Source organism: Pristis pectinata, chromosome 13, assembly GCF_009764475.1.
Source record: "Pristis pectinata isolate sPriPec2 chromosome 13, sPriPec2.1.pri, whole genome shotgun sequence".
NCBI classification, from domain to species: domain Eukaryota; kingdom Metazoa; phylum Chordata; class Chondrichthyes; order Rhinopristiformes; family Pristidae; genus Pristis; species Pristis pectinata.
In genome coordinates this window covers 1,599,488-1,612,551 of record NC_067417.1, presented here as the reverse complement: position 1 = coordinate 1,612,551, position 13,064 = coordinate 1,599,488, and the positions used below count along the sequence as shown (strand labels likewise).

At 43.7% G+C, this 13,064-nt stretch overlaps 1 protein-coding gene across 6 annotated transcripts in view; it reads right to left on the bottom strand.

Moving 5' to 3' along the window:
- Nucleotides 1–12,864, bottom strand: part of cebpg (CCAAT enhancer binding protein gamma) — a 57,219-nt gene extending 44,355 nt beyond the window's left edge. Inside the window, exon 1 of one of the 6 annotated variants that reach the window (XR_007957338.1) lies at nt 12,795–12,841. The gene's annotated coding sequence lies outside the window, so the exon portion shown is untranslated. Of the gene's footprint in view, nt 1–4,596; nt 4,738–8,455; nt 8,612–12,746 lie in introns of those variants that run through there. The other 5 variants (XM_052028122.1, XM_052028125.1, XM_052028123.1 and 2 more) reach the window with 5 other exon arrangements.
- Between the last annotated feature and the right edge of the window lie 200 nt (nt 12,865–13,064).

Here is a 13,064-nt window from a genome sequence, read left to right as displayed (position 1 = left end):
GTGCAAGAATCTTTTGATCAAGAAGGTGGCTGGAATCTCAAACCCACTCCAATGAGGTGTCTGACAACATTTAAATAGTATGTGGACAAGCGTTTGAACCACCAAGGCACAGAAGACTCCAAGCTAAGTATCGGAAAATGGAATTAGTCGACATGGATTCACAATGGCTGGCATGGACATAATGGGCCAAGAGATTGAAAGGCATAGATAGAGTAGACAGTCAGAATCTTTTCCCAGGGTAGAAATGTCATAGTACTTGCATTTTTTGCATTATGCACATAGTACTTGCATTATGCACATAGGACGTGCATTTAAAATGAGATGGGGGAAAGCTTAAAGGAGATCAGTGGGACAGGTTTTTTTTAAAAGAGTGGTGGGTGCCTGGAACAGGCTGCCAGGGGTGGCTGCAGAAGCAGGTACGATAGTGGTGTTTAAGAGGCTATTAGATAAACAAATGAATATGCAGGGATATGGATCACGTTCAGGCAGAAGAGATGTAGTTGAATTCGACATCGGGGTCAGCGCAGACATGGTCAGACTTGAGCTTCCAGTTGCATGTCATTTCAACTTCCCTTCCCATTCCCACACCAACCAATCTGTCCTTGGCCTTCTCTACTGCCAGGCTGTCTCTTTACATGCACAGATGCTGTTTGGCCTGCTGAGTTACTCCTGAAATTTGTTTTTTGCTCCAGATTCAACACTGCAGTCTCTTGTGTCCCAGAACTAATAGACCTGGAGCTACCAATATTTCAAGCACAAACTATAAATCCATTAGGCTGCTTTTATTTTGTTTTTAAATGTTAAACATGCAAACACTAAACCTTGACACAATTTATTCGATAACAAAGTCTCCTTACAGAACATAAACACAGTGATCCTTAAACACAATTGTTCAGGAGACCAGTCTGATTACCTTACTGGTTATGGAATAACATTCATAGCCTCACCCTTAAAACACCACTCTGATAAACACAGCACTCCATCCATGCTACTCTTAAGATTTATGAGCTTAAATTCTGAGGTGGGATATGAACCCATGACATTCTTCCAGAGACAAAAACACCATAAACAAACAATTACAGGCCTCAAAGGATGGAGTGCTGCTGTCTCTACCTGCATCACCAGCACGACAACCAATAAGAGAAGAGGCATGAACCAAAATATGATCTACCTGCTGGTGGACTGACAGTTTAGACAGAAGGCGTTACTGTGCTACAGCCATTTCCCTACATTCACTATCAGCACACTGATCACTTCCTCACCAAGTATCCAAGAATGATACAACTTTCAGCAATTGCTTTCATCAGCATGCATGAAGGATATTGGAGGCACTCAGTTCCCAGGTAAATCCAAACAGAAATACATAGCACCCACATACAGAGCCTGTTACCAACAGACTTCCAATCTAACTTCTGGAAAAGTTTTTTTAAAAAACTGCTGTAATATTGCTCTCAAGAGTTTGGCACCTCCAGAACTTCTCAGATCCCAGTCTGCATTCTGCACCCAGAAAATACCTGTTCTTTTAGATATTAACCACCCCAGTCCCTTGATTAGATTCCATCCTGTAAACCATCCCTACCTTTTATTCTACATGTAAAATTGATCCCCAAATTTGCTCAATTAGATTGCAACTTGCAAATCACTCCTCCTATACCTTTGATTGGATTGCAGCCTGTAAATCTACTCTATACAACTGACTAAAAGCATAATGGCCAGGCAATTTTAATGACATTGATACACTTCACATTCTGCTCAATAAAATGAGGCAACTGTACACAACCACCTGAAAGCAAGGCAGTGGCTCAGTTTAGCAGCACATCAGACAGCCCAGCTCTTCCTCAACATGGCACCGCAGGTTCACCCTGGGTTAGTTATTCAAGTTAAAAAAAAATCAAAAACTGGAAACTTGAAATAAAAGCAGAAAAAGTTGTGAACACTCAGCCATTCAAGTAGCATTTGTGGAAAGAAGTTGCCCTGAAACTGGAAAGGGTGCAGAAGAGATTCAAAGTCAATGTCAAAGTCAAGTTTATTGTCATATTTATTATTGTATATTTAATATTGTATATTGTTTTATTTATTTTTTATGATTATATATTTATTATTGTCACCAGAATGTTGCTTGGAATGGAAGTGAGGGAACGGGCAGGAGGGCTGATATCAGGGAATGTAGTATTAGGCAGATTCCTGATAACAGATGTGATGGGATGAATGGTTTGAAGTGTTTGTACTTCAATGCTCAAGTATTATGGGCAAGAGTGATGAACTTAGAGCATGGATTAGTACATGGAACTATGATGTTGTGGCCATTACAGAGACTTGGTTGAGGTCGGGACAGGAATGGGTGATCGATGTACCAGGGTTTTGAAGTTTTAGGAAGAATAGAAAGGGGGGTAAAAGAGGGGGAGGAGTTGCAATACTAGAACCATAGAACAATACAGCACAGAAAACAAGTCATTCGACCCTTCTAGTCTGTGCCGAAACGTTATTCCGCTAGTCCCACTTCCCTGCACCCAGTCCATAACCCTCCAGACCTCTCCCGTCCATATATCTATCCAATTTATTCTTAAAGCTTAAGAGTGAGCCTGCATTTACTACATCAGATGGCAGCCCGTTCCACACTCCCACCATTCTTTGAGTGAAGAAGTTCCCTCTAATGTTCCCCCAAACCTTTCCCCTTTCACCCTAAAGCCATGTCCTCTCGTAATTATCTCTCCTAATCTAGGTGGAAGGAGCCTACTCGCATTAACTCTGTCTATGCCCCTCATAATTTTGTAAACCTCTATCAAATCTCCCCTCATTCTTCTATGCTCCAAGGAATAAAGTCCTAACCTGTTCAATCTTTCCCTGTAACTCAACTCCTGAAGACCCGGCAACATTCTAGTAAATCTCCTCTGCACTCTTTCAATCTTACAAATATCCTTCCTATAGTTAGGTGACCAGAACTGCACACAATACTCCAAATCTGGCCTCACCGATGTCTTATACAACCTCACCATAACATCCCAACTCCTATACTCAATACTTTGATTTAAGAATGCCAGGATGCCAAAAGCCTTCTTTACAACCCTGTCTACCTGTGACGCCACTTTCAGGGAATTATGTATCTGAACTCCCAGATCCCTTTGTTCCTCCACACTCCCCAGTGCCCTACCATTTACTGTGTATGTCCTACCTTGATTTGTCCTTCCAAAATGCAACACCTCACACTTGTCTGCATTAAATTCCATCTGCCTTAAATTATCTAGAGATAATATATCAGCTGCACTCCAGGGAGACGTAATGGAGGGCTCAGATACAGAGTCCATATGGGTAGAACTCAGGAATAGGAAGGATGCAATCACTCTCTTGGGGGTATACTATAGACCTCCCAATAGCCACCGGGACATTGAGGAACAGATGTGCAAACAGATTAGGGAAATGTGTAAAAATTACAGGGTTGTGGTCATGGGAGTCTTCAGCTTTCCTGGTTCAAATTGAGACCTTCTTAGTGCAAGGGGGTTAGATGGGGCAGAATGATGTATCCAGGAGGGGTTCCTAAATCAATATGTTGACAGTCCAACGAGAGGCTCTTCTGGACCTGGTGTTGGGTAATGAGTCTGGCTAGGTGACTCACCAATCAGTGGGTGAGCAATTGGGGAACAGTGACCACAGCTCATTAACTTTCAGGATAGCTATGGATAAAGATAGGTATGGGGCTAGTGGGAGGGTTTTAAATTAGAGCAGGGCTAATTATGAAGGCAGAAGGCAGGAACTAGGTAGAGTAAACTGGGAACACCTTTTTGCTGGCAAGTCCATGTTGAACATGTGAGGTGTTTAAAGATTGAATACATAGGGTACATAATAGATATGTCCTGATTAGAAGGAAGGACATGAATGGCAAAATAAGGGAACTTTGGATGTCCAGAGAAGTAATGAACTTAGTCAAGAAGAAAAAGGACAAGTATGTAGAGCTTCAGAAGTTAAGATTAGACAGAGCACATGAGGGTCCATGAAAAGTCCTTAGCAAGTAGAATTAAGGACAATCCAAAGGCATTCTATACCTATGTAAGGAATAAGAGGATAATGAGGGAAAAGGTAGGACTACTTAAGGATAAAGAAGGGAATCTATGTTTGGATGCAGAGGATGTGGGGGAGGTACTGAATGAGTATTTCTCTTCAGTATTGACCCAGGAAAGAGACATGCAGGATGCAGAAATTGGAACTGGGGGCAGAAACATGTTAGGGCATTTAGAGGTCCAGAAGAAGGTAGTGTTAGGTCTCCTAAACAGGTGGATAAGTCCCCAGGGCCCGATGAGATATACCCCAGGTTAGTGAGGGAGGTGAGAGGAAATTGTTGGGGCCTTGACCAGTAGCTTTGTGTCCTCTTTGACCACAGGTGAGGTCCCGGAGGACAGGCAAGTGGCTAATATTGTTCCTCTATTTAAGAAAGGAACAAGGGAAAATCCAGACGACTATAGACCGGTGAGTCTCACGTCAGTTGTAGGGAAATTGCTGGAGAAAATTCTTAGAGATAGGATATACGAGCATCTAGAATCCAATGGCTTGATTAGGGAAAGCCAGCATGGCTTTATGTGGGGCAAGTCGTGTCTTACTAACCTGGTTGAGTTTTTTCGACAGGTTGACGAGAGAGACTGATGAAGGTAGAGTTGCGGATGTCATCTATATGGACTTCAGTAAGGCATTTGACGAGGTCCCATATAAAACAGGTTAATCAGGAAAGTTCAGATGCATGGGGTCAGTGGAGAATTGGCTGTGTGGATCCAGAACTGGTTTGCCCATAGAAGACAGAGGGTGGTGGTTGACAGGACTTATTTGGGCTGAATGCCTGTGGGTAGTGGTGTTCCACAGGGATCTGTGCTGGGACCTCTGCTGTTTGTGATGTACATACATGACCTGGATGAATATGTTGATGGATGGGTTAGTAAGTTTGCAGACGACACCAAGATTGCAGGAGTTGTGAATAGTGTAGAAGACTGGCGATAGATACAGCGCGATATAGATCAGCTGCAGATGTGGGCAGAGAAATGGCAGATGGAGTTTAACCCGGATAAATGTGAGGTGTTGCACCTTGGTAGGACTAACGTCAAGAGGCAGTACACTCTTAAGGACAACAGTGTTGAAGAGCAGAGAGACCTTGGGGTGCAAGTCCATGGCTCATTGAAAGTGGCTACACAGATAGATAGGGTGGTTAAGAAGGCTTATGGAATGCTTGCTTTCATTAATCGAGGTATTGAGTCAAAAAGTTATGATGCATCTCTATAGAACTTTGGTTAGGCTGCATTTAGAGCATTGCGAGCAATTCTGGTCACCTCACTAATAGGAAGGATGTTGAGGCTTTAGAGAGGGTGCAGAGGAGGTTTACTAGGATGCTGCATGTGCTTTCAGGAGAGGCTGGACAAACATGGGCTCTTTTCTCTGGAGCAGTGGAGGCTGAGGGGTGATCTGTTGGAAGTGTATAAAATTAGATCGGGTGGACAGGACAAGCAATATCTTTTTCCCATTACTGAGCGATCCAATACCAGAGGGCATGCACTTAAGGGGGCAGGTTCAGAAGAGACGCAATGGGCAAGTCTTTTACTCAGAGAGTGGTGGATGCCTGGAATGCATTGCCTGCTAGGGTGGTGGAGGCAAATTCATTGGGGGCTTTTAAGAGGGGCTTGGATGAGAGGAAAATGGAGGGATATGGGCATTCTGTAGGTAGGAGGGATTAGCTAAGTCGGCACAACATTGTGGGCCGAAGGGCCTGTTCTGTGCTGTACTGTTCTATTTCAATAATAAAGGAGAGAATGGATAGGCTGTTTGGTTTCTTTGGAGTGGAGGTGGCTAAGGGGTCTTCTGACAGAGGTAAACAAAACAGATAGTAGGAAGCTTTCCTCCAAGCAAAAAAACAAATTGCTGAAGGGACTCAGCGGGTCAGGCAGCATCTGTGGAGACAAAGGATAGTCAATGTTTCAAGTCAAGGCCCTGCACCAGTCCAGCAGTTTGGTTTTTGCTCCAGATTACAGCATCTGCAGTCTCCAAAGCTGAGGTGTCTAAAATAGAGGGCAGAGGTTTAGGGTAAGGGGCAAGAAGTTTAGATGGGATCACAAAAGGAATATTTTTCCCAAAGCGTGGTTTGAATTTGGAATGCACTGCCTGAGGGTGTGGTGGAGGCAGTATTCCTGCAATATTTAAGGAATATCTGGACCAGCACTTCAGTCACCAAGGTATAGAAGGCTATGGACCAAGTACTAATCAAAGGTATTTTTGCAGATAGTACTTATTGATTGGCAAGAACATGGTAGGCCGATGCGTAATATTTCTGTGCTGTGTGACTCTATGAAACATTACTTCTTATTTCTCTTTCCACAGCTGCCTAGCCTGCTGAGCATTTCCAGGATTTTCTATTTTTATTTTAGTCATTCAAATCTCTAGAGTGGAGCTGAAAACCAGAATTGTCTAGCCCAAAGGCGAGAGCACTTCAAACAAGGATGGCACTACCATGCTTTGTCTCCCTACTTAAGAGATTTTTTTTTATATGGTGAAAACTAGTAAATGTTTAAACACAAAAGAATCTGCGTGTTCTTGTTCAAGAGACATAAAGAAAACATGCAGGAGCATCAAGCAATTAGAAAAGTAAATTGTATGCTGGGTCCATGGCTCTGCAGGTAACAATTCTTCAGAAACAATGCAAGCCCTTTACCTGGGAAAGGATTTCCTTGCCTAGGAGTCACTGTAGCATAAATTTTCATGACTGATTCCTGGGATGAGGAAGCCTGGCCTCTAGCCAGTGGAATATAGAATGATGCATAAAAGATTCCGAGGGGACAGATGCTGGGAGGCTGATTCTTTAGAATGGAGAGACGAGAACCAAGGATAACAAGGGAACACAGTCTCAGGATAAGAGTTAGAATACATTGGCCTGAGCAGTGTAAATCTTTGGAATTCTCTTCCCACGAGGGCTGCAGATGCTCAGAGTAATTACAAGGCTGACATTGAAAGATTTTTGATATTCTGGGGACGTAGTAATTGGATGGGAAAATGGATGAGGATGCACAAACATGCTATGATCTTATTGAATTACAGAGCCATCTTGAAGAGCCATCAAGCCCAATCCTACAGCTGACATTACATTGCTGGATACATCATGTGCCGACTACCACCTAGAAACAGAGAATCACACAGCACAGAAATGAAGTCTTTCGGCTCACCTAGTCCATGCCAACTGCGATGCACATCCACACTAATCCCATTTGCCTGCATTACTAGAATCATTGAAACACTATCTCTCTGCTTATATTATGTGCTACCTCTACTGTCTCTCACTTACTTCACATATGCAGTGTACCTTGCTCTCTGGCTGATGTTTGACACAATGATGAAAATCTCTCCAACTTTTAAAACCCTAAAGTACAACAGTAATGCAAAAGTATATTTTTACTCTGAATTCTATAGAAATACCCTATTTGGCCCAAATGGTTCATGCCAATGTTCTGTTCTCCATAAGTCTCCTCCATCCTTTATTCATCTCATCTCAAATTAATTTACAAGAAAGTCCTGAAGAACATACAGATTGGGCCACTGGTGGGGATAATACACCTGACCAATAATAATAATGCACATTTGGCTTTGAAGCTGAAAATCTCCCTGTACAGCTTGATTTGAAGCTATGTCCTATGTCACATGTCATCCCATGAACAGACACAATACATCAGACTACAGACAAGAAGATACATGGCTCACTCCATCAGCTATAGACCAAGCCTGGTCTAGGAAGTCAAAGACATAAAGTTAAAATATCATATTAAACAACATGCGTTTCACTAAGAACATAGAACAGTACAGCACAGGAACAGGCCCTTTGGCCCACGATGTTGTGCCGAGCTAATTAAACTATAATTAAATGCCTAACTAAACTAGTCCCTTCTAGAACATAGAACAGTACGACACAATACAGGCCCTCCGGCCTGCAATGTTGTGCCGACCTTTAAACCTTGCCTAAGACTATCTAACCCCTTCCTCTCACATATCCCTCTGTTTTAAATTCCTCCATATGCTTATCTAACAATCTCTTGAACTTGACCAATGTACCTGCCTCCACCACTGCCCCTGGCAGCTCATTCCATGCCCCAACCACATTCTGCCTACACAATGTCCATATCCCTCCATTCTCTGCACATTCATGTACATATCTGAGAGCCTCTTAAACGCCTCTATAGTATTTGCCTCCACCACCATAGAAAATGTCACAAGATGACTAATCAGACCAAAATTCTCAGCAGCTGTCAATGGAGGAATTAAGAGGCATTAGAAGTTTGATCAGAGATGCATTTTAACAAGTTTTTCAAAAGGAAGGGTTGAGAGGCAGAGATAAAAGCGATAGAATTCCATAAATTAGGGATTTAGCAGTTAAAGGCACAGCCACCAATGGGAGAAACAAAGGAAGAAGGACAGAGGCAGGAAGCACAGTTCTCACAGGGTTAGAAGTTCTTGTCATTGTTGCTAGGTCCAAATCCGTCAACTCCCTGCCCAGCAGCACTGTGGAAACACCTTCACTACATGAACTGCAGCAGTTCAAGATGGCAGCTGACCCAGCTCTTTAAAGGCAATAAATGTCAGCAATACTCACATCCTGGAACATGAATAAACAAAAAACACGAATGAGGAGGTACAATGGATGTCAAGGGATGCTAGGGAACTGATGAAGTAAAAAAAGGAAGCATTTGACAGGCATAGGCAACTGAACACAGCAGTCACATGAGGAAAATAGGGCATGTAAAAAAAGTACTTAAAAAGGAAATTATGTGGACAAAAAAGGACCATGAAGTATCATTGGCAGATAAAATTCAGGTGAATCTTAAGATAGTCTATAAATTTATTAAGAGGAAGAGAGTAACCAGGGAAGTAATAGGCTGCCTTAAGCAGCTATATGGACAATATGTGCATGGAGCCAGAGGATGTGGGCGATATCCTGAATGAATACTTCTCACCTGTGTTCACTGAGGAGGACATGATACAAGGAGAATTCAGAGTGAAGGATATGATGTTCTACAGCACGTTAGCATTAGGAAGGAGGAGGTAGTAGATATCTTGGAATGCATAAAGGCAGATAAATCCCCAGAGCCAAATGAGATGTATCCCAGGCTGCTACGGGAGACAAGACTGCTGCAACAGTGAAGTACTGGATGACTGCAGAATTGTGAATGTTGATCCTTTATTCGGGAAGGGCAGCAGGCATAAACCAGTTAACTACAGGCCAGTGAGTTTAACGTTAGTGGTAGGGAAACACAGGAAAAATTCTAAGGGAAAGGATTTATCTTCACTTGTAAAGGCAGGGATTGATCAGGGATAGTCAGTAGGGTGTTGTTCATGGAAATCCTGCCTGATAAATTTGGTTGAATTTTTTGAGGAGGTAACTAAGTATATTAATGAGGGGGAGTGTGGTACATGATGTCTACATGGATTTTAGTAAGGTCTTTGAGAATTTTACCATCTACTCTGGCATAATTTTATATCAGGTCACATGGTAGGCTGATCCAGAAGGTTAGAGCCCATGGGATCTAGGGCAGTCTGGCAAATTGGATCGAAAATTGGCTTGGTAATAGCAGGCAGAGGATGGTTGCTTTTCAGATTTTAATTCAGTAGTGTGCTGCAAGATTAGTGCTGGGACCTTGATGTTTGTGATATACATTAATAACTTGGATGCGAATGCATGAGGCATGATAAGTAAGTTTGCAAATGAAATGAAAATTAGTGGTGTGGATAGCAAGAAGGTTGTTTAAGGCTACTGCATGATATAGATCAGCTGAAAAGTTGGGCAGAGTAATGACAAATAGAATTTAATCCTAAGAAATGTGAGATGATGCATTTTGGGTAGGCAAACAAATGTAGGACGTACACAGTAAATGGCAAGGCTCTAGGGAGTGTTAATGAACAGAGGGACCTTAGGGTACATATCCACAGATCCCTGAAAATGGCAGCATATGTGAATAAGGTGGTGAAGGCATACGGGATGGTAAAGAATAATAGAGCTGGGAGATCATGTTATAGCTTTATAAAACATTGGTTGGGCCACACTTGGGAGTATTGTGTGCAGTTCTGGTTGCCAGAACTAAAGGAAGGGTGTGATTGCACTGAAGAGAGTGCGAAGGAGATTCACCAGGATGTTACCTGGACTGGAGCATTACAGTTATGAGGAGAGAATGGATACGCTGGGTTTGTTTTCCTTGGAGCGGAGGAGGCTGAGGGACAACCTGATATCAGATTATGCCAGAGTAGATGGTAAAAACCTTTTTCCCATGTTGTGTCAAGGAGAGCATAGTTTTAAAAAAAAACTTTATTTACAGCACAGTAACAGGCCCTTTCGGTCCAACGAGTCCACGCTGCCCAGTTAAACCCAATGTTAACCTTTGGAATATGGGAGGAAACCAGAGCACCCGGAGGAAACCCACGCAGACACAGGGAGAATGTACAAACTCCTTACAGACAGCGATGGGAATTGAACCCAATCACAGTAATAGTGCCACCCCCGTGTTATTGTGAGAGATAGGAGATTTGAAGTTTTTTGTCCCACAGAAAGGGTGGTTGGAGTCTGGAATTGCTGTCAGAGGAGGTGGTGGAATCAGATACAATCACAACGTTTAAGAGACATTAAGATAGACACTTAAATACACAGGCATAGAAGGATATGGTCCTAATATGGAAAATTGCAATTGGTGTAGGCAAGTACAACGGGGATTATGAACATGGTGGGCCAAAGGGTTTGTTTCTGTGTTATACGGCAATGTATTTGTTCAGAAGATATTAACAATTCAGTGGCTAACTTTTGGATGGATTCAACATTGGCTTAGCGGGAGAAGCCAGAGAGTGGTAATAAATGGTTGTCTCTCTGATTGGAGGCCTGTGACTAGTGGTGTGCCGCAGGGATCAGTGATGGGTTTGTTGTTTATCATCTATATTAATGATTTAGATGATAATGTGATAAACTGGATCAGCAAATTTGCGGATGACACCAAGATTGGCAGCATTGTGAACAGCAAAGAAGGCTATCAAAGCTTGCAAAGTGATCTGGACCAGCTGGAGAAATGGGCTGAAAAATGGCAGATGGAATTCAATTCAGACAAGTGTGAGCTGATGCACTTTGGGAGGACAAACCAGGGTAAGACTTGCACAGTGAATGGTCGGGCACTGAGGTGTGCAGTAGAACAAAGGGACCTGGGAATACAGATCCATAGTTCCTTGAAAGTGGCATCACAGGTAGATAGGGTCGTAAGGAGAGCTTTAGGCACATCGGCCTTCATAAATTAGGACATCTAGTACAGGAGTTGGGATGTTATGCTGAAGTTGTATAAGACGGTGGTGAGGCTAAATTTAGAGTATCGTGTGCAGTTCTGGTCACCTATCTACAGGAAAGATGTCAATAAGCTTGAAAGAGTGCAGAGAAAATTTACAGGGATGGTGCCAGATTTGAGGACCTGAGTTACAGGGATAGGTTGAATAGGCTAGGACTTTATTCCCTGGAGCGCAGGAGAATGAGGAGAGATCTTATAGAGGTATACAAAATTATGAGTGGTAATGGATAGAGTGAATGCATGCAGGCTTTTTCCCTGAAGGTTGGGTGGCACTAGAACTGGAGGACATGGGTTAAGGATTAAATATTTAAGGGCAATCCGAGGGGAAACTTCTTCACTCAGAGGGTGGTGCGAATACAGATCAAGCTGCCAGCAGAAGTGGTAGATGTGGTTTCAATTGTAACATTTAAGAGAGGTTTGGATAGGCAGAAAACCAGGCCGGTATGGACTAAATGGGCTGAAGGGCTCTATGACTCTATGGGATATGCCTTGGTAGGTGGATGGGTAGATTGACAGTTCTATGCCAGGATGCCGAAAGCCTTCTTTACAACCCTGAAAGTGGTGTCACAGGTAGACAGAGTTGTGAAGAAGGCTTTTGGCATCCTGGCATTCATAAAACAAAGTATTGAGTACAGGAGTTGGGATGTTACAGTGAGGCCAAATTTGGAGTATTGTGTGCAGTCCTTATCTTTGGAGAGATAAGTACAAGAGGACATGGCTTTAGGGTGAAAGGGGAAAGACTTAGGGGGAACTTCTTCACTCAGAGAATGGTGGGAGTGTGGAACGGGCTGCCATCTGACGTGGTAAATGCAGGCTCACTCTTGAGTTTTAAGAATAAATTGGATAGATACATGGACGGGAGTGGTCTGGAGGGTTATGGACTGGGTGCAGGTCAATGGGACTAGTGGAATAAGGTTTCGGCACAGACTAGAAGGGCCGAATGGCCTGTTTTCCGTGCTGTAGTGTTCTATGGTTCTAGAAGGAGGCGGACAGGTGAGTGTGGGAGAGGTCTGACTGGGCAGAGCTGGACAGAGGTGGGTGTTGTTGCTGGGTGGGTGCGCAGAAGGCAGTCTGATCCCAAGCTGGTTTGGTCGGACCCCCGACCCGGCGTTAGCCTCCCCCCCTCCCGACCACACAGGTGAACCGGGCCGCTGGAATCCGGCGTCAGTCCACGGCTCCCCTCCCATCACTCCCTCCTCCCCTTGGCTTTAGGCCCTAATTCCGAGCACATAATGCACCACCCATCCCCGATGTGAAACCATTAACCCAGGCCACGGCATAGGCCTGCGCCGGGCCCACTCGCCGCGCTCTCCCCAACACATCGGGCCCACTCGTCACTCTCTCCCCCAGGCATCTACCGGGGCCACTCGCCGCTCTCTCTCCCCCCAGGCCTCTACCGGGCTCTCTCCCGCCTACCTGCCGCTAAGCCTCGACTTCTCTCGGGTTTTATTTTTGTTTTTTTACCTCAGCACTGCATCGACGGATTGAAAGACCACAGGCACCGCCTCACTAGCAAGGTTGACCAATCACATCTAGTTATTTGTTGTATGATGTCATCTTAAGAGGGATTGACAACTAAGTTAACTAATCACTTTTCGGAATTGCAGAAGCGGCTGCCGTTCCAAATGATTGACAGAAAAATATACCAATCAGCACCGCTCATAGGAGTCTGACTCCATTGGGAAGGTTACTCACCGGTTGGTGTCGGACTAGCCTTATTTCTAATTGACAAGG